The sequence below is a fragment of the Protopterus annectens genome, chromosome 5.part0 (genome assembly GCF_019279795.1).
Source record: "Protopterus annectens isolate FY-2018-M chromosome 5.part0, PAN1.0, whole genome shotgun sequence".
In the NCBI taxonomy this organism is placed as follows: Eukaryota; Metazoa; Chordata; order Ceratodontiformes; family Protopteridae; genus Protopterus; species Protopterus annectens.
The window spans coordinates 1,357,510,241-1,357,532,460 of record NC_056735.1 but is presented as its reverse complement, the minus strand read 5'-3'; the positions used below and the strand labels follow the sequence as shown (position 1 = coordinate 1,357,532,460).

Sequence of the window (22,220 nt, the reverse complement as noted above, 5' to 3'; positions counted from 1 at the left end):
CTCCCTCAACAATCTCAAAAGAACAAGTTCTCAAAGTTCTATCCAAAGCCAAGAACAATACATTGTTTGGGACAGATAATATACCAGGTTACCAGGCTGCCTACTGGTCAGTCTGAGGCATGACTTATCTCATCCCCTACAGAAGCTATTTAGTATTAGGCTCAAAACTTAATGGAGAACAGCAACTGTCATTCCCTACCAAAAAAGTGGGGATTCAGTCAACCCAGCTAATTGTAAACACATAAGCCAGACCAGTGTCACATGTAAGACTGTGGAAAGGACCATTATGCAATTAATAAATAAGGATATAGATAACTAACAGACTCTAGACCTAACCTAGTTTGGATCCATCTTGGGCAAGTCCTGCCTACTTAAGATGGTTACCTTCTTTAAAACAGTTACTAAAGCAATGGAAGAGGAAAGAACAGTGCACACAGTATACCTAGGCCTCACACAGGTGTTCAGCACCATACCACACGTGGGTATCGAATATAAACTCTCCTAGTTAAATGTCAGTTGGATAGCAAATTGGATGACAAATAGACCTCAGAAAGTTAGGGTAGGTGGCTGTACCTCCACTGAAAGACCTGTCACCAATGGTGTACCACAGGGTTCAGTCCTTGGCCCACTCCCCTTTGTCATTTACTTCTCAGAGGTCAAATCTAATGTTAATGACTTGTGGCTGATCACAGATAACTGCGAAGTTGGTTCCATCATAAACTCTACAGAAGACACTGAGATCCCCCAAGTAGCCCTGTTCTAACAAATAGCTGGTGTCAAAACCAGGCACTAAATCTAAATGCTAAGAAGTACATAACTGTATCCTTCAGCAAACATGATTCCCCTTGTAGCTATCACATTGACAACACAGCACTGAAGACTGAGCCAATAGTTAGGCATTTGGGAACCTGAGTCAGCAATGAACTTTCCTTTGCTCACCATGTATCCACTGTTGCATGGATGTCCTTTTTAATCACACAGCTTTTATAAAAGCACTATGTCCAGATCCACAGATGCACTCATTTCACTGTACTCAGCACCCATTAAGTTGTTCACTGGTAAGTACTTGTCCAAATACTAATGGCTGAAATGACCACAACATTTTCTCACGTAAAAGATCAAGAACCTCATAAAAACTATGCAGAACACCTCATAGCCTTCTCCCTCCTCTCAGTATCATAAGGCTACACAGAAGCAACCTCTGCCTCACATGTAGAGCTTCAACAGACCTCATTTTGTTAGACCTATTGCACATTCACATGCCCAGCTGCATTGTAAATACCCACATAGATTGTATTCTCTTTTGCAAAGTAAATAGAACATATTGGAGGGATAGGTATATATACCAGAGTACAACTTTTATGGAACACCCTTCCCCTTCGATTAAAGCAAAGTACTTCTCTTAATCTGTTCAAACATAATTTGGAAAAATGAATTGATAGCCATAAATCCATCCATGGTTTAGCACCCTGTCTCAGGGATATTCATTTGCAAAATATAAGGGATAAAAACTATCTTAGGATTGTAAGGCTACGTTGCTTAAGGTCCTGACAAACCAATAGCCTAGTTATTACCGATGAACCTATGATAAGCTGGTTATTAACTGGAGACCTGTTTATAATGTCTGTATAGTACATGGAGTGCCCTGATTATACTCTAAATCAAGAAAAAGACAGCCTTATTACTGTACACCTCTCTAGCATCAAATAGGTGCATAGCAAGTATAGGTATGCAACTTTTGTACCCATTGTGTTCCAGTCCCAAATTAGAGCATGCATAGCATTGACCAAGAATCAGCAGTGGCAAAACTAACAGCTTTAAAAGGTATAAATCACTTTTCAACTGCAGACAAAAAGGTACAAGGAAGTGTTCAACAGCTTTTAAATTTCTTAGTTCATCAGAGATACACTTCTCTTCTATCCCTGTCTGGGTAGCATCACTGTTTCATGGCTTTGAAAGTTTTAAAATACTTTGTAATCCTACATTTTTCACTGTAATGAGTTGTATATTGGAGCAGCTATTCTGTGTGCAATAAATAATTAACTTGCAGTACATCAGAGGAGCTGAAGCTTCATGTTCTACAAAATATTATCACCTGTTTTTATGGTTTCTCTAACTTATCTCCATGTATTAAAAATAATTATGATCTGGCTTCTCGAATCATAACTAGTTGCTATGTGTTCTTCACATGGATGGCAAGATTCACTTCTCAAGCTTCAATTCACTCAGGTCTTATGGAAAATCTGTGGGCATTCATGTCCTTAGCTTATGACAAGTTGGTTGCAATTAAACAACAAGTTGTAATTTCTTTGGGTAGCACAGACTGCAAGGAGGCAGCAAAGTGCTGTGTCAGCACTGCAATTACTGGATGAAATGAGTACAGATACTCAGCATGTATAAAAAGGGCAGTTACAACTAATCATAGCATATACCTGCTTAATATTGTTATGGATTTGTCCTTAGTCCTTGTTTCCCAGGCAGAAATAGCAAGAGGTCAGGCACAATTTTGTGTAAGAGTTAATGTGATGAGAAGATATGGTGTGATGTTTGTATTGTATACTATGCATGTATGTATTTACAATTTGATAACTGGAGGGGTAGTCAGGTGCAATGATCTTTTTCAGTCATAAACTGGGCGCAGGACCATATAAAAAGAAACACTATCCAATAAAGCATTTATCTACAATGTAATAATGAATGGTGAGCAGAATAAGCAGTGGTCCTATAAAGTACAACCCTGTAAACAAGGTAATATAAAGCACATATACATAACCAAGCATTCAACAAAAAACAGTTTTGCATAGGTTTTGCAATTCACCATATTTACATAGGATAATGTTTGAGAGATAGACATGTTAATTATTGACAGTCAGAATGTAAGGACATAAATTGTAATGTGTTTATAATTATATTCATATTTACAATTTCTGGATAAGAGGTACATTGATTCTCGAGACAGATTCCACAAGTTCATAGTAGGTTCAATATGAGATCAAAAGATGAAGATTTATATTATCAGGCAGGTTTCGAGGTATAAATGACTTGGTGGCTGGTCATAACATATTACTGACTGTTCAGTGTTATCTAGGTTTTCTCACAGTAGTAGGTACAGCCGTTAGATATTCAAACCTTTTGCAGGGGAGATGTCACATAATAATACCTTATATCCCTGTTGTGTGCCTCAGTCTACAAGAAAGTAATTTTCTTTCATTCTGTATTCCCCATGGGAACTTGACCAAGGCATCTTATGCATGAGGATCTCACTTATATATTTGTTTTAACCTGTATGTTATAAAGTTACTATCTGTTGATTTTCTGTCTTTCTTTATTTATTAATTTATTTGTGTTATATATATTAATTGTGCGTTTAATTACCCTGATAGTCCAACTGGGCAGAAAGCCCCATTTTCAGTGGAAGCTTGTGGAGAAAAGTTCCACAAAAGTTCAATATAGTTACAATGCAGTTTCAATCAAATCTACACATAAGAGACAACAATTTTAAGTACAATACATTGTCAAGGTTAGAATGGTATGTCAATAATAAAAGAAAAACAGTTTTCATTTTGGAGAGTAATAATGGCAAAACATAAAATGGGAAAACTTCTTCAAGCACATTAATTACTTCACTTAGCAAACATGTGGACGTCCCTCTCTTTAGACTTTAGGTTAGTATTTAATGTTACATTGAAGTGTGATTTTTCTAAATTATCCGGCCACTGAGTCTTCACACAGTGAGAATGATGTAGTATTTCAATAAATATATTTTCACTTCTAGTAGGCCTGTTTTCCCAACATTTTACATTCTGATGAAGGTTTTGTCACTGTGCTGGTTTTTGCCTTAAATTCTCTCTCCTGACCAGGTATATTTTTACTTAGCAAAGTCTTGGAGAGGTCATCTTCACTTTAACCGATGCAGCTTGGATAAAATACACAGTGAAAACATGGATCTTCATTTGCAGAAGTGATTAACCTTCATAGAATAAGTTAAGCCTACATTAACATGCCCAGGTCATACCTCTCGACCTGCAGACATTGTAAACAGGAAGAAAGGTCTTTGAAAAGTAAGAACAAGAATCTGGACGTCTTAGTAGCAAAAAATTTGAATACCAAGTAGCACATAACTTTTCCCATTTCCAGTAGGAGTGTGGGATACCACTCAAAAATGTTTAAAAACAGAACGTGACAAAAGACGGAAAAATATAAGCATATTATCAAAGGGACAGTGTATAATCTGTAGACTTTAATTAACTCTTTTGCAAAATTCTACCACACAAGATAATTTTTTTTCAGAAAAAGAGAGAAATAAGATGTGTCCTCTATCTTGAAACTACTGTTGCCACTAGTATGCTGGTCATGTAATGTGTTTTTCTGTGTACCAGGCATCTTCAAAAATCACATAAGATGAGGAAGATTCAGTAAAAAGTGTGAGGGGATAAATCAAGCTTGAAAATAGGAACATGCCTTTGCTCACAGGGCACACTGTTTCCTGTGCACCAATACTCTTGGGTTTGAATCCATCAGCCTCTATTGCCTAATTATGTGACTCTGAGCAAGTCACTTAACCAGATATGGCTGTGTGTGCAAAAGGAACATGAACATCAGTGCTCTACCCTGGTCAACAAATACCAATGAAATAAAAATCAAGTAGTGACATCCTGTGCAGGAGCAAATCAGGTCTGAAAATAGGAATATTACTCCAAAATAGGAGCAGTTGAAAGGTTTGACCCAGGGATTCAGGAAAAACAGCTTTATCTGTTGCAAGAGATGTGGAAGAAAGAAACTGTATAAGTGATGAAGGAAAATTCAATTTAGAGACATGTTAGCTACAATGAGGAAAAATCTCACTCTCTGTTAATTTGCACGTCTCTAAACTGCCCTTAACTATGGCCAGTGCAAATCAACACTTTCTTGTGGCAGTCAGCATTGGAGGACAATGCATCCCATTGCCATTCACTCTACTCCAAACACACACACACACACACAAACACACACACACACACACACACACACACACACACACACACACACACACACACACACACACACACACACACCTCTTATCTGTCCACAAGTTGACAGAATGTCCCAAATGTCTCTTCTTATTTTTTTGTCCCTGCCCTCATAAATCACAGATCCTAATGGTCAGACAATGATGCTACACATTGGAGTTTCATTCTCTTTAGAGTTAGTAAAGACCATTGTGATTCTAGACTTGTTTCTCTGTTAACCACCATTCTTCTCAACTGTCTGTCCCTGATTTTACAGAACGTTGTTGATGTTGCCGCTTATAAGTGCCCTGTTCCTTGTAACCCTTGAACTTTTGAAGTCATTGAATAATTCCAGAGATTAGAGCTTCATACTTTATATTATGTAACAAAAAAGAACTAGTTGCACTAACTGATCAGTTAGTTTAGTGAGTTAATACTACTGCTTTATGTGTCAAGGGTGCAGGGTTCAAAACTTCCTTCCCATTCAGAGTGTGTAGAGATTCTACTGTTTAGTGGGCGGCACAGTGGTGCAGTGGTTAACATTGTCACCTCACAGCAAGAGGTTCTCTGGTTCGATTCTCGGCTGGGGTGCCTTCTGTGTGGAGTTTGCATGTTCTCCCTGTGTTCGCGTGGGTTTCCTCCGGGTACTCCGGTTTCCTCCCACATTCCAAAGACATGCATCTGGAGCATTTCTCCCCGGGCCTCCGCTGAAAACAGGCTCTGTGGAACCTAGTCGGACATTCCCGGTCAACAAATGTTAAATAAATAAATAAAATAAATAAATAAAATAGTGGATGATACTGAAGTACAGATATGCTGAAAAACAATGACTCAAGAGGATCAAAACAACAACTCCCACCCATCCACAAAACATATGATTGTTTCCAGGAAACAACCCCCTGCACTCCTCACACCCTCTGCTAATTATATATACCATCTCCGAGATTGCTCTGCACGGGGAAAGGGCAAAATCCCCCGTCCCAGCTGTTCACAATATTGCACAAACTTAGAAATGATCAAAAGAGTTTCAGTCACTTCTGCTGGTGGAAAAAAAATGCTTGATATAACAAATGTTTGATTATATTAATAGTTTGTATTTGTAGACTCTTTTTGTTAAATAAAAGACTAACGTAATATTTTAAAATACTCCTGGTATCTGATGGTGATGAGAGGAAATGCCCTCTTTTTACATTGCAAAGGTACAGGTTTTAAATCTTTTTTTAGTGCTTTAGAGCTCACTTTATGTCTAGTGTTCCCCTACCCCACATCTTTAGTGCTGCATTTTTTTATTTTTTTATTTTATTTTTTGTAAGTGCATATAGGGCACAATATGAGCAGTTATCATCATTATGTAGTTTTCCCCCACCCCACAACTTTTTTTTTTGCTGCAGAATGTTGTTCTTTTATTTTTTAAGGCATTTAAGGCACAATATAAAAAAATTATCATCTTTAATCCAAGATTTGCTCGTTTGTCTGAGAGGGTATGAAGGTGTAACATCCCACCATACACACACACACACACACACACACACACACACACACACATTCACGCCCACACAGACACACACACACACACACACACACACACACACACACACACACACACACACACATTCACGCACACACACACACACACACACACACACACACACACACACAAATCTACCATATCCCCTAACTACCCTTCATATTGTGACCCTCTAGGCAGACACACACTCATACATAAAATCACACATGCAGCCACACTATACCTCTCAACTGTCTACATTTTTGCAGAATGTACAGACTTTTGCATCATATTTTTGGTCTGTTCCGCATAAAATTTATGGCTTTCTGACAAATCACAGAAGTTTGACATCAATAAATAATTACGGACATTTGAGTTTCAGACTTCATATCTCTCCGAACATGCATGCTAACACACAACCTGTTAATCTAGCAACTTTCTATGTTTATAAGAGCAATATTTCAAGTCTGTCCATATTTTTGGGCCTTAGTCCCCAATTACTTTAGGCTTTATCCAGATTTATTGTGCTAAGGGGTTGGGACATATGAGCCACTCACATACACACATGCATATCTGCACACACCCCCAACCCTACATGTCCGCTGAACTCCCCAGCATTTACCTTTAACATAATCAGGTGAAAACAAACCTTTGTCTGTTTTCATTAACATGGGTGGCGAATGTAACTAATGCAGATAAGAGATTTTCTGAATCACTCAGCTGCTTAAATGCCTTACTGCAGGCATTTCCAGGGTACAGCACATGGATAATTAGATTATACCTCTTCCCAGAATGCCTCACTTGCATTTGTGGCAGGCCAGAGAGACAGTCCATTGCACTGATGCACATCTTGATGTCACAGCATGCCATTACAGATGTCTCTGAATCAGAACTGGTTATACTCATGGTATACATGGTATATACCAGGTGTACATCTCATAGTTGTTGTTGTTGTTGTTGTTGTTGTTCTGTCTTTAGTAACCTTTCCAAATCTGGTCCATCATTTTATATCAGGAAGACTCCATTTTAAACAGGATGTATTTTGAAACCATTAATATATTTATGCTTGGAGAGGATATTATTAGCAGAGGCCCAGCGGATACTGTATAAATGCTCCCTGATCCTGTCTTTCAGGGGTCTATCTGTCTTGCCTACATAGAATGCTTGACAAACTGTACAGTAGGCAAGGTAGTCCATGTGTGTAATAAAACAGGTGGCATTAACTTTGAAATCAAACTTTCGCCCATTATCAGGATGTTGAAAATACCCACTACTATCTATATAGTTGCAAAAGTTACAAGTTCCATATGCCAGTGTTCTGGTTCCAGAGTCAGACACACTAGATTTATGGCTATGTGGATAACATAATAACCTTTTCAGATTTTTCTTATTCTTATATAAGAATCTGTGAGTATCCCCTACGAGCCTCTTGATATTAGGGTCTGTTGTTAATATATTTCAATGTCTCTTAATAATATTCATTATCATTTTAGTATCAGTGGTGTAGGTTAAGGGAACATAGATACTGGTAGGTCTAGTGGATGCTAGTCTCCTATCATTGGAATCGACAGACTGGTCAGAGTAGTACAGTCTAGCTACACCAGTTTTAAGGGATGGTGTGGTACATAATATATCATCAACCTCCCTTTCTTTATAACCTCTGTCAGTCAATCTGCCTTTCAAGCATAGCAACTCAGATTTAAAACCATCATCTGTTCCATTCAACCTAGAGGCTCTCAACCCCTGTCCCTTGACTATATTCTTGAACACATGGGATGGATGGATGCATGCTGTCTCGATGCAACAGAGAATTCCTATAGCAGGGCTTTCTATAAATACCAGTACAAAGAGAACCAGCAGCCTGTCTGGTTAAAAGCACTTTCAGAAATTCAGCTTGCGTGTCTGAGTAATTCAAAGAAAACTTCAAAAAACTAGTAGAGGAATTCAGATCTTGATGGAACCTAACTAACTCATCAGGATCACCTGTCTAAACAAGGAACAGATCATCCACAAATCTGCAATAGAATGGGACATTGTGATGAAAACTAGATATAGAAAACATACACTCCTCACTGAGCCATAACCATATTGGCGTAGCTATTGGCACTAGAAGTGCATATAGCTACGCCATCCTTTTGTTGGTAGTAAACACCATCAAAGACAAAAATATTATTCTTGAGTACTATTCTTATACAAAGATATATCAGATGACACATTGAAGGATCATAGGTGCTATACTTAGGCAAATATCTACCCACATAGATCATACCAACCTGGTTGGGAACCATGGTAAACAGTGACTGTACATCCATGGTAACCAACAGATATTTCAAATCAGTTGGTTGCATTTTAATACAGTCAAAGAGATTCCTTAAAAATTGCTTAGAGTCCCTCAGCACTACCTCATTCTTATCTAAGATGGGACCTAAATGCTTCTCTACAAATATAGAGAAAGGCTCGGTGCTCCAACCACGACAAGCAACAGTGAGTCTCATTGGTGGTCTATGGCTATCCTTATGCATCTTTGGAAGACCCTGTATGACCAAGATTAATGGCTCACCAACCAAAAAATAGTTATACAGATCAAAACTAATTATTTTATCTTGTAGGCAATTGTGCAGGATACTCCTTACAGCTCCTACAAGACAATCTATATCATTTTAGTGATGACAGTATAATATAAGTTATCATTTAACATCTCCTTCATAGATTAAAGAAAGTCTGACCTGTCCATAACCACTATGGAGCCACCTTTATCAGCTGACCTAATGGATATAGTGCTATCATTACACAGTGTATGCAAAGCTAGCTTCTCATTTTGCGTAAGATTACCATAATGATAATCAGGTCTGGAACTCTTAAAAGCTTGGTGCAAATCATTCTCTATTAATTTAACAAATGCATCCAGAAGAGGATGTGGATTAGGCATAAACAAGCTTAGTTTCTTAAAAATGTTAGCATTAGCATCATTCATATCCCCACCCCAAACTGTATTTTAAGTGAAACATTTTGTGCAAACATTCTGACATCTAGAACAGTATTTGTCACATCTCCATGTTGTGTGGGTGTGAAGGAAAGTCCCTTCCCCAATGCTCTTAACTCATGAGGGGTTAAGCATCTCTGGGACAAGTTCCAAACAATCAATTTGTACTTGTCACCACATCTTCTTGAGTGATTGACCGGTACTCTGCTCCACTGGCAGTTTCCTCTTTGTCCTTCCCTTGCTCTAAGAGCAGTTTCTGTTGGGCCAATGGGTAAAGGGAAACAGATGGAGCCATTGCTGGACCTGGCATTTCTGCCATCCATGCTGTTGTTAAGGCTACTGGGTGCTTTCCATCTCACATTATTGCCTAGTACTAGGGTTATGGCCCCTTGTAAGCAATTCACCCCATTGGTATCAGCAACAGAATGATTATCACCTGGTTTCTCAGTCGCTATGTTGCTAGGTTCCTTACTGCAAATTCTGTTGTCAGACTTAGTTGTGGCAGATATAATTGCAGTGTCATTTCTGGATGTTGATCTAGTTACATCCATAGACGTATACAGGATACAAACTCAAGCAGGATGCTTCTGGCAAGAGACTGAGATATAGCTCACGTAATGCTAGCAGAATAACCACATAAACAAGGCAGGCCATCTGTTGTAAAACTCATAGCGTTTTCATACGACCATTTAATTTTACAGACACATTGTAGAATTCTTTACAGCATCATGATTGCTAGAAGCCATATATTGGAAAGGAAATAGCTACCTGGAAACAAGAACATTGAAATTCCATTTGTGATGGAGATTGTACAGCATGAACTTAGGAATAAATTCTTGAATGTTTGCATCTTCTTGACATCTGAAGAACAAAGTACACAGTAAGTTGTAAAGGACTGTATACGCATGCTTCAATGCAATTTGTTTTCTTAGACATCACAGGATCATTTAGTTCTAAAGTAAAATAAAAATATCATCCCTGTCTTTGTTTTGCTTACTTTAAGATCCAGTTGTTTGCTTCATCTTTTATAATGAACTATAAGGTGTATAGGAAAGAAACTTGCATGCGGGTAACAAAAATATAAAATGTGTGACCTGTAGAATTACATAAATTACCGTTTGTGAGCTGAACAGGTCATGGACTGCCTGATGCCTAGTTGCTAGGAATACACTCAAGAATAATTTTAACTTTAACCCATTGTTACAAAGGAGGATTTCTAAGTGGTATGATACTGGCATTTGCAAATTTAAGAATAGATGTTTCATAGACCCATGGTTTTGATGGTTTCATAAATCACAATGGCAAAGCGTAAAGGATTCATGTAAAGTTCATAACATAGCTCCCACTTTTTTCCATCTTGGCAATATATTGTTTTTGTCATTGTGTTTGGACATCATTACACTATCATAAAATGTATGAAGTCTGAAAGCTAGATAAATGATGCTCTGTAAAATAATGAAATTCTAGTTGCACTCATATGTTTATAGTAAACTGTTGTCATAGGGATATATAAAAAGCACAGGTTGCTGTGGAGATTTTGAATCTTACCAACTGTCTGCAATGCTGGATATATATAGAAAGAGAAATGAAGAGACAGTGAACCGGGGACAGAAGAATGAATGAGATGCATCGGAAATAAAAAGGTGCTACTGGTTAATGTAACAGCTGAAAAAAGACTTGTTTTGCTCATTAAAATGGCTTCTTAAATTGTGGATCAGGTGAGCAGAAGTTGCTTCTAATAAAACACAAAAAAGTGTTATATTACTAATAGAAGTTGGCTTTGTAAGGGTATATGGCTTTCAGTAGCACTGCATGAGAGGCAGTTGTATGTAGGAAGTGATGATAACGGTGTCTTTTCAGACACCATCTACTAGTTAATAGATGTTATGGATACTGTTCAGTACTGAAGTAGGTATATGCCCAGGTTTTTATGTGTTACACAAAAGTACCACAGTTACCAGAAAAGTACTTATTCATGTTTTCAGTGTGCCCACTGTAGCATGTTATGGTCAATTAAACATAGTATTAATTAAAAATATTACTATGGTAAGAACTGCTGTTGCTCAGAATTAAGTGGTCCTTTGATAATATACAAGTAGTAAAGCTACAAAGCACTTTGCAGCAATTGTGCTGATTAGAGATGTTGAAGGAGTGGTTTGTCTAAAACTTATATTTAGTGTGGGTTATGGTAATGAAGCTAGCACAGACCTAGTAATAACCACAGAAACAAATGGTTAAGCAAGGAAGGGAGATCTACAACCATACACTGTGTGTGGGCGTGTGTGTGTGTGTGTGTGTGTGTGTGTGTGTGTGTTCTCAGTTTTATGGCTCTGGATTTAATGTGGTTGATAACTACAAGTAAATGTTTTTATTTCATGTTCCATCTTTTGTACTAAGATTAAGAAAAACATAATCAGGCTGAAAAAAAGATGTTGCAGCTAAACAGAACTGTATTTTGAGAAACTCAATAATAGAACTGTTTATTTGTATGAATATCACTTACATATGTCAAATCTAATTTTGTAATAAAGAGCTACTGGAAATAAGAGCTATACATTTCTGCCAGTAGTTTTACAGTTATTGAGCTAAGATATACATTTTAACAACATCAGTTTGCTTTCCTGCATGTGGTACTATGAAGCCTCATGTCAAGCGAGAACCCCTTTGCCAGGTAGCTAAAAGAAGACAGGGAAAACAACAGCCTGCATTAGTTGCAGTTTGCTGATGACGGCAACGTTATATTTTCAGAAAAGACACATCAGTCCAGTACTAGGTGTGGCTATGTGTGTTTGCCATTCTTTTGGAGAGTAGAGGTGATATTTGTACAGAAAGAAAATACAAGGCTGAAAAGAATTATAACTCATTTCAGTTTTTTTTTGTTTTTAATACAAAAATAAATAAAAAAGAATTCTATCACCTGCATTTACAAATAAATTACTCCCTTTTACAATATAATGTTTCCATCCCTAATCCTTGCAGGTCCATGCAGGTCCATGCAGGTCCATGCAGGTCCATGCTCCTCATTTACTTTTACTGAATGATGTTAATGTAGAAAAAGGTACCACACTCCCCATGTGAATAGTTTGGTACAGACACACCATATTGTTATTAAGGCTCAACAATGACTGATGTTACAGACATCATTGTTCATTTCTTTTTTTTTTTTTTTTGTTGTTCCAGTTCTCTTGTGGCCCTTGAGCTTGCGGTCCTTGCTTCTCTGCAGGCCTACTCCTTCAACATGGGTGAGAACTCTGTGGCCCATTCAGTCATTAAAATGAACATAACAAGAGCAGCACCCTCATTCTCAGGGCGGATTAGGGATTTTTTGCAACCCTCCTTACAGCCTGTTCATTAGTGTCCAAGGGTCAGGCATGCAGTGATCCTTTGCAATCCATACCCCACCTCCATGTGATGTCATTAATCAGTTCTAGCCCCCCGCCCCGATAAAACAACATTATTTCAAGTAGGGCTACAGAGAATAGTTGCCTGCCTGACATAAAAGTGTATTTTCAGAGGTATAAACATGAAATTCTCAGATGTGGGCTAAGAAACTGCCATTACCAACTGTTTTTTTCTTTGTGGAAACAGTTTAATTTTCAGTATTTTATTTATGCAAAAAATGCTTTCAATGTAGCTGTTTCTCAGAATACTTTATAAACAAATGTCTTTTTTGGTGTTTTTTCTGACCTAAACATTTGAGTATATGTTCCTGTATAAAATGGCAATGCTACAGCTCCACTGTAAAGTTTCTTACCAGCTCTGTAATCATGGGAGTAAACTAATAACATACGTTGTGTAAGAGGCTGACCTGACACAATTTGCCAGATGACAAAAATCACTGTCAAACCATGACATTTCAAAGTTTAAAAATATCTTCATCATAAAATGAAAAGGATTGATAGCATACTTTATATATTACACTTGCATAATCACAGTTAGCCAGCTGATTCAGCTTTACCACGCAATGGAAAATCTTCTTCTTCTTTTGGCTTTTCATGGTTAGGGGTCGCTGCAGCGGATCACCTGTCTGCTCATGATTGGCAGTGGAGTTTTATAGTGTCAAGTTGCTAGCCCAGCACCCAACCTTCCACAGAAGGCACACACACACACACACCTATGGCCAATTTAGAGTGTCCAATCCACCTACAGCATGTCTTTAGGATGTGGAAGGAAACTGGAGCACCCAGAGGAAACCCACAGGACCACAGGGAGGACATGCAGACTCCACACAGAAGGAACCCCAGCCGACGATCCAATGGAGAACCTGTTGCTGTAAGACAGCAATGCTAACCACTGCACCACCACAGCTGCCCTTACCAAGCAATGGAAAACAAAGCAAGTTTTTTTTTTAATGTATGTTACTTTTCCATTAGTACCAATATACCAGAACTGACTTATGTAAATTATTCCATTGTCATACTTCAACAGTTACATTGACAGTTGTATTTAACAAGTGTCAAAACAGTTTTCAGACTCAACTCATGTCCAACTTTGCAAGATGAATCATGAGAATCACATGAACCCTAGAAGCCTAGGGGTTCTTTCTTGGTGGTGGTAAGAAAGATCTGAAGAAAGTGATACCCAATCTGTCATTTTCTTCCTGTGAATCTCAAGTAACAGCAGTCTGGACGCATGTGTGGAGAGGAGACAGAGACTTTTGAAAACTGTCCAGTTGATATATCCTTGATAGGACATAACCCAAATAGGTATAGACTACTGCAACAATCAATTATATGGTCTTACGGTAAGTGAAAGTTACACAACTCTACTTTTTGATAGCTGTCAGGATATTATGGTCAAACTGGCCAAATTTTTAATTTGCTGTCAGTAATGACCCCAGGGAGTATAGCTAGAGTAATGTTACTCTTTGAAAATTTTTTATGTGAACAATATCAGTATAGTTTTAAGTGGCTTAAATAAAAAGTTGGCATTTTTTACCAGATTTCAGTGTTAGTGGATGAGGCTTTGTTTTGGATTTGTAGTTACTGTAGGGCAGGAGCTGTGAAGATGAGGATGGAGTCATCAGCATATTATATAATGATGGCTTCTTATAGAAAAATGAAGCTCATTGATGAAAATTGTAAAAAGTAGGGGGTCTAGAATTGATCCTTGAAGAACATTTACTGAGACTATGTGGAAGGCGGATGGTTGATTTGTCACTTAACTGTCTAAGATGTACCATTTAAGTAAATATATAACCAGCTGACTGCAGTGGTACAGAGACCAAGGTTGGGTTATATTTGTAGGAGGATTCGATGGAATGTAATAGTGTTGCTCTTAGAATGGTTTATGAAAGTTGCTGATGCCAAGTTGCATATTTTTCTGCAGTGATTTATAGTGTTTTGAAAACTTAGAAGAGCTGGGATTGTGCTACTGCTTGGCCTAAAACAGTATCAGATAGGAGGCCTGAGTCTAACAGTTAACTGAACATTTCAGAGTGAGTGTATTTGGGAGTAAATGACCTGAGAAGTACCTTCCTTGACTATATGAAGAGAGACATCATGGAACTCTCGGAATATGTGTCTTGGGCTTGTACGAGCCTAACATTGAGCAGCATTTTACCTTCTCCAAGGATGATGCCACAACATGAACAAAAGATGATTGACTTTAATAACTGTCTTAGTTTCTGCTGTCATTCTAAGGGGATGCGATATTTGTCAGCATGGAAGGAGATGCCAACAGACTGCTTTGCTAGGGATGGTCTGCAGCTCCCCCTCTAGGCTTTCAAATATTAGCTAAAACATTGTCTTCCCCCGTTTTACCATTTTTTAGGCATTGCCAAACTGAAAGTACTTCTGACATAGCAAATCAAAACCAAGAAAATCTAAAAGTATTACTGCTCAGTGCTAGGAGTCAAAACAAAAAATTCCACTCCCTAAAAGCTCTCTTCATCCTAGAGAATCGTGACATCTGTGTGGTCACTAAGACATGGTTTAAAGCCTTCGAGAGCACACCAACAGTATAAGGTTATAATGCCTGCTACACATTTAGACCAGCTATTTCACAGTCAGGAACTAAAGGTGGAAGTGTCTCTATCTACATCAAAATAAATATACTTCAAGGCTGGTCAAACAAGACAATGCACTTGAGCTGCTCCATGTTCAAATCACCATAGACAAAATCCAATACCACTTCCTTGTAAGATATAGGTCCCCCTCTATGACCCAGGAAACCCATACAATGTATTTAAACTTATCAGAAACACTAACCATCCAACCCAGTGCTATATTCATGGGTGACTTTAATTCCCACACTATTAACTGGGAATCCTATATGACACCAAATATACAGACACAGAGAATCCTGGATTTTGTAAACACAAATTCCGTGGTCCTCACTAATATGGGAGAGTGCTGCACACCCCCTACTGTAATGCTTTCCCTGGTAAGATCCGACCACAAAATAGTCTCCTTTGAAGTAAAAATAAAACCTGGACCCCCAGCTAAACCTGGAATATTCAGGAACTATTGTAAGGCTAACCTCCTGCTATTAAGTGATACCTTGCAAAATTTCAAGCCCCTATAAATCCTGAAAACACTGCTGCCTATGCAGAACTGTTCACAGAAACCCTGTACAAACATGTTAATAGCTGCATAGAGGCAGCTGTACCCACCAGGAAGAAGTATAGAACTAACTCAAAAAATAAGCCACCCTGGTGGAATCACAAAATCAGTAGGCTGTATAACAGAAGGAAGACATAATGGCAAAAATTAAGAGGTGTAGCACCCAGCAGTATAAAATCACTCTCATCAAACTAAACAAACAACTCAGAGGACAAATAAAGTCTACCAAAGCCAAATTTGAGGTGCGTTTGGCCTCCCAGGCCAAGGACAACTAGAAAGCATTCTTTACCTATCTCTGCATCCTCAAAGGCAGGACAAAATTGTGTGCAGAGCTCATTGTAAATGGAGCCACCTATACTGAGCCAGAAGATATAGCAAACCTCCTGGCTGATAAATTCAGCTCCACTGTTACCCATCTCTCCACCTCAAGCTTCCCTCAGAAAATACCATCAAATATAACTCCATCTACTATCACTAGGGAACAGGTCCTTAATGCTCTCTCTAAGACCAAGAACACTGCATCAATGGGCCCAGACAATATCCCAGGATGCCTTCGAAATAGCGTGAAACATGACCTATCTGAAATTACTACTTAACTGTAGGCTCCAAACAGGCTTCCTGCCTCATGAATGGAGAAAGGCAAAAGTCATCCCTCTGCACAAAGGTGTGCCATCTATAGACCCTGGAAACTACAGACCCATAAGTCTTACTAGTCTTATATGTAAAGCCATGGAAAGAATTATCATGGAAATGATCAATAGAGATATAGTAAACCTCCAGACACTGGACCCACCCCAGTTTGGTTTGGTCAAGGGCAGATCATGTCTACGCAACCTGGTGGACTTCTTTGAGAAGGTAACCATAGCAATGGATGAGGGGAAAAATGGTTCACACTGCCTACCTTGACCTTGCCAAGGCACATGACACAATACTCCCCTAGTGCATTGTTGACAAACTCAAGAGGTTAGGTACAAATTCATATGTCACCCGGTTAATAGCCAACTGGCTCACAGACATGACCCAAGAAGTTAGAATTGGGGATTCCACTTCTACAAAGAGACTGGTCACAAGTGCCGTCCCTCAGGGATCAGTCATTGGACTGCTTCTTTTTGGCATTTACTTCTCTGAAGTTAAGGCTAATGTCAGTGGTCTCTGTCTAACTAAATTTTCAGATGATTGCAAATTAGGGGCTGTCATTGAATCCCACACTGACACAAATATTCTCCAGGAGGGGCTGACACAGACAAATAACTGGTGTCAGACCATGGACTAAAACTACATGCCAAGAAATGCATAATAGTATCCTTTTGGAAGTCATTCACCCCTGGTAACTACCATATTGACAACACACCCCTTAGAGTTAACCCAGTAGTTAGGGACTTATGGACATACATAGATAGTAATCTAGCCTTTGACCATCTCTTGTCTAGTGAGGAAATCTTTCAATGTTGCGCAACTTATAAACAAAAGTATGGCATCTAAGTCCTAGGAAGTCACTGTTCCACTGTATTCGGCATTCATCAGACCTATCATTGAGTACAATGCCTCCTGTGGTATAGACCTAACCAGGCATATCCAACAATTAGAACATCCACAAAGGTTTCTCACTAAATGAATACAGGGAGTAAGTAAAATGTCCTATGCATGCCACTTCAAGGCCCTACACCTGTATTCTATCTCCTACAGGCCTTTGAGGTGAGATCTATGATCAGACCCCACTCTGGTGGACCTTCTGCATATCCACAAAACAAACAGCACCAGAATTACCCATCCCATTCTAAAGACTTAACCCTCATGTGTGATATAAATAAGGCCTGCTGGAGAGACAGGTATGTATCCCAGGGACTACCCTGTCTATGGAACAGGCACCCATCCACGTAAAGCAGAGTTCATCCCTAACCCAATTCAAGTGGAACTTGGACAACTGCATAAGAAACAGAAACTTCATCCTTGATTTGGCATCTATGTCTCTAATGGACACAGGCAACCTGTAAATGGTTCATCTCCTAGGCTCCTGCTTGTAAATGTTTAATCTCCCAAATCCCTGTTTAAAATTATCAAGAGTATCAATACTTGTCAGAGATTTGTGATGCATGGCTAGGCTTAAAAAGGCCCTTGTGGTCATTAGCCTAGTAAATGCTTATGAACCTATAAGAGGAAATAATTGTAATTGGCTGATAGTTTGAGAGTAAAAAAGAATGACCTCCCTTATATAGAAGAATGATAAAAAAATGTTTCCAAATGGTAAGACCATATGATTCATGGATAGACCTGTTAATGAGAACTGATACAGGATGCAAAAGTATCTCTGCTGCTATGTTTAGGTGGTCTTTTGGCAGTTTATCAATAGAGAGTGAGGTGGGTTTAAATTTGTTTAGGAGCCTCTTTATTAGTAATGTTGAAACTGCATGTAAGGAGAAAGTATACTTACAATCATTGCTTGGGGTTAAATTTGGATGCTGTAGTTAGGGATGTGTTATTAGGAAAAGGATTTGGGTGAGCATCATTTCCAAAGAGGTTATTAATATTTTTTTCCAGAACAGTTTGAGGTTAATTGTACGTGTGTTTTGAAGATTTTGGAAATGAGTCTTCTTGTCAGAGATTATGTGAACTTTTGATAGGTGTTATAAGTGCCTAAAAGTTTGTAAGTCTGAATTAGTATTGTGTATTCGTCATGTATTCTAAGCCTTATCTCATTCCATCATAACTTGTCTTTGTGTGTGTGTGTGTGTGTGTGTGTGTGTGTGTGTGTGTGTGTGTGTGTGTGTGTGTGTGTGTGTGTGTGTGTGTGTATTAACCAGTTAACAGGCTTACTCTTGACTCATTTCATTCTGATTGGAGATTGGCTGTTTAGGATGGTGCCTCTGAAAGCAAAATGCATCTTTGGGAGGCCAAACTGGCACTAGTAAGCAACCATTGCCACTTTGAAGATAACAAACAGGAAGAAATGATGAAAAATTAGAGTGCAAAACTTAAGTGACCATACAGTGTGAGGTATGGTCACTTAGATTAAAGTAAAATAAATTCAAAGCAATGCACCAGGGGAGGAGGATTGGAAATTAAACAGTTTAGAAGGAGTTAGTGCTATAGAGGTATGAAGTGTAGGTTAGCATGCCTGAAGACATAAAACAGAAAAGCAGAATAAGAAAGACAAAAAGCACTGTGCGATGCTTAGATATAGGATGAGAATATTTCGTATTAGAAACAAAGAGGTCACTGAGTAACATTCTGGAGACTGGTCTCTATATAGTTATGGGGCATATTAGAAGAATTCCAGCACAGAGCAAGGTCTATGCCAGAAATTCCTCAAATAAATTTATTCTGATGGAATCATAAAGATATTTTCCAATGAATTGTTCACTGCATATTGTATTCTATTTATTTCCCAGATAGGTGGGCTGGTCAAAATTATCCTTTTTAGTCTCACTATGTTTATAAAGATCCCCATCAAACATGCACATGATTTTTTATTATATGTTGTTTCTCAGTCAGCTACTACTTGCCTGTGAGCACTTTCTGAGTGGTTCTGCGGTGAAAGGCAAAAGTAGCAAGTAACTTTATTAAAAAAAATGTTATTCTGTAAAAATGATGATAGATATGCACTGAGGCAATTTTGTACTAGTGGTGTGCTCCATACATTTAAGGGTAGCTCCAAAATATGTTTTTGTTTTCATCTAATAATCTATAGTTGCTGTGTTCCTATGCTCAGGCGTGTACTTTAGTTTAATGTAGTTTATAGTCAAGTGAACTGGACACCAGCAACTAATTTTCAACCATGAAATCACAAAGCAATAAACAGTAAAATAAGACACCATGTAATAGACAGGTCAAAACAGAAAACATTTGAAAGTCACATTTTAAGATTTATGCAAATTATTCAAAGAGAATGCATAAACTAGATGACAGAAATTATCTCAGTAAAGTAACTATGCTATGTATGCCATTTTAGTAAATGTAACTTTCATTGCATAAGTGAAACAACTATTGAGCACCCTGCATAAAGCAAACATTTAACAACATATCACCTGGAATAGTTCAGAGGCGTGTTAAAATTATATAGATTGGTTTTGGGTGATTGCGCAATGACAAAGAAAACAATTGTCTAATGGAGCACTCTTCACTATTGAAGGATTGTTCTTCTGTGAAAATCAGCTATCACTAAACTAAATTCCCATTCATTTTACCATAATATATTCCTGAGATGTCAGGGGTACATTTACTAGTGGTAGGTGATGTGAAGACACAAAGAAACATGCCATGATCACAGAGCTACACTTGCATTTATGAAGGCTTTTATGTATAATCATACTTTTTCTGACCTCAGTTGCGTAAGTTAAGAGCAGCTACCACAATGTAGGTCCATTGTACTAGACAACCAGTCTGCAGTCCATTGCAAGCCTGGCCAATAAGCCATATGAAAATTTCGCTCCAGGTTCAAGGTGAGCAGAACACAAGACAGACTAGGGAAGAATTTGAGGTTGCCCATCCGTTTGCTAAGCCCCATCTGTATTTCCGAATTTCAGTGAAATCATACCTCTTAACAAAGCAGTCCTGTCTCTGTACCAGTTCTATTACTTAGCCCAAACTTTATGCAGCCAAATCAGGTAAGTATCATAAAATACTCATACTGTATCATCTGTTTACATATCTCAAGTGAACAACTGGTTAGATAAAGCATGCATATATCTCATTTGTCTATGTACTAAAAGTTCAGTGTGACTTTTTATATAAACTGTAAAATATTCCTGAATGTTCTTTCTATGTGTGTGACTTTAGCATCCTGCAAATACTGCATAGTGTATCTAAAATGACGATCACCTGTTAAATTATATGTAACTCAAGGCTATGTAGTAAATTTGTATCACTAGCACATGATAATTGACAATGTAAATGCATGTAAGAAAGAACTTTTCTCCCCAGGTCTCTGCTGAAAAGAAGCTTTGCCTAGTTAAATGTTGCTCTGACAATCGCAGGCAAATATATAAACAGGTTTACCTTTAAGGTGGCAAGGGTGTTACTCTGCTTGTGTATCCTATTCAGCTGTTAATGACGATTTAGTTCTTCTGCATGAGTATCTAGGGAAGCATTTGTTCTATGGAGAAATAGGAAGTAAAGGGAGTCAGTAAGCATGTGCTGTCTGTAATCAGAGTGGCTAGACAATCAGTAGGTAGATTAATCATCCATACCTTTCATGAGAATCAGTAGCCCAAGATGGCCGAATCATTTCTGAAAAGGGATGTGCAGAAGCAAGAGAATGCATTTTCTGAAAGGGCAGTGCAGAGATAATGTGTAAAGTATGCTTACTGGGGAAGGAACCAAATCCATAGATACTCAACTGACAATGAACCGTGATGGTTGGTTGTTTAGGAATAAGCATTATAGCTACATAAAAGAAAGTCAAACAAGATACAAGAAAGAGAGCGAGAGATCCTTGACTGATGGCTGAGGAAAGGAAAGTCCCTGGTTAAAGCTGGGAGTTGCTTTCTGTTTTTGTCCTAAGATAACTAGGGAATATCTGCTAATAATACATTTTCATCTTTTTCACCTTAGATTGTTCTTGCCCATCCCAAGTCTTCATCCCCAAGTACAACAGAGCTTATGGTGTTCTACTGCACTGACTGCTTATCTAAGAAAAGAAAACTGTCATTTAATACACATCTTAAGTTTACATGTTTAGCCTGTAAATTATGTCAGACTTTTTTCTTGTTCTGTGCAAATAAAATAGTTTCTGTTGTATCATCTAGCAGGCAAGGGCTGTCTGATTACTTGGGTATGTTTGGGGATATGTGGAGTGGCAACAGCTTACCTCTTCTTTTATCACCATTTTATCTGAATGACAGCAACTTTTCTTGCTGCAATTTAAAGGTTAAATGTGTGCATGTAGAACAGATAACTGTTTTGGTAAGCACTTAATATTTTAAGTACCATACTTTGTGTGTCACAAACATGTTGAATTTGGAAAGAAATAATTTCTGTATAATACAGAAAAACACTTTTGTTAGAAGAATACACCTATTACGTTTAATTTGCTCTTTCATTTACTGGAATTTTCTGTGCCAACAGAAACAAGAACTCTGCTTTTGCTGTTGCAGTCAGACAGGTTTTTAGTTTTTTATAGCTGCATGATGTAAACGTGGTGCTGTTGATGGTAAACACTGCATAAAAGTGGAAGCGTGACT

General features: G+C 38.1%; 1 protein-coding gene across 11 annotated transcripts in view; it reads left to right on the top strand.

The window, feature by feature from the left end:
- DLG2 (discs large MAGUK scaffold protein 2) overlaps positions 1–22,220 on the top strand; it is a 4,792,098-nt gene that overhangs the window by 3,818,356 nt on the left and 951,522 nt on the right. The window contains exon 1 of one of the 11 annotated variants that reach the window (XM_044071163.1): positions 11,101–11,196. The exons of the other annotated variants lie outside the window; for them this stretch is intronic. The gene's annotated coding sequence lies outside the window, so the exon portion shown is untranslated. Of the gene's footprint in view, positions 1–11,100; positions 11,197–22,220 lie in introns of those variants that run through there. 11 annotated transcript variants of the gene reach the window in all.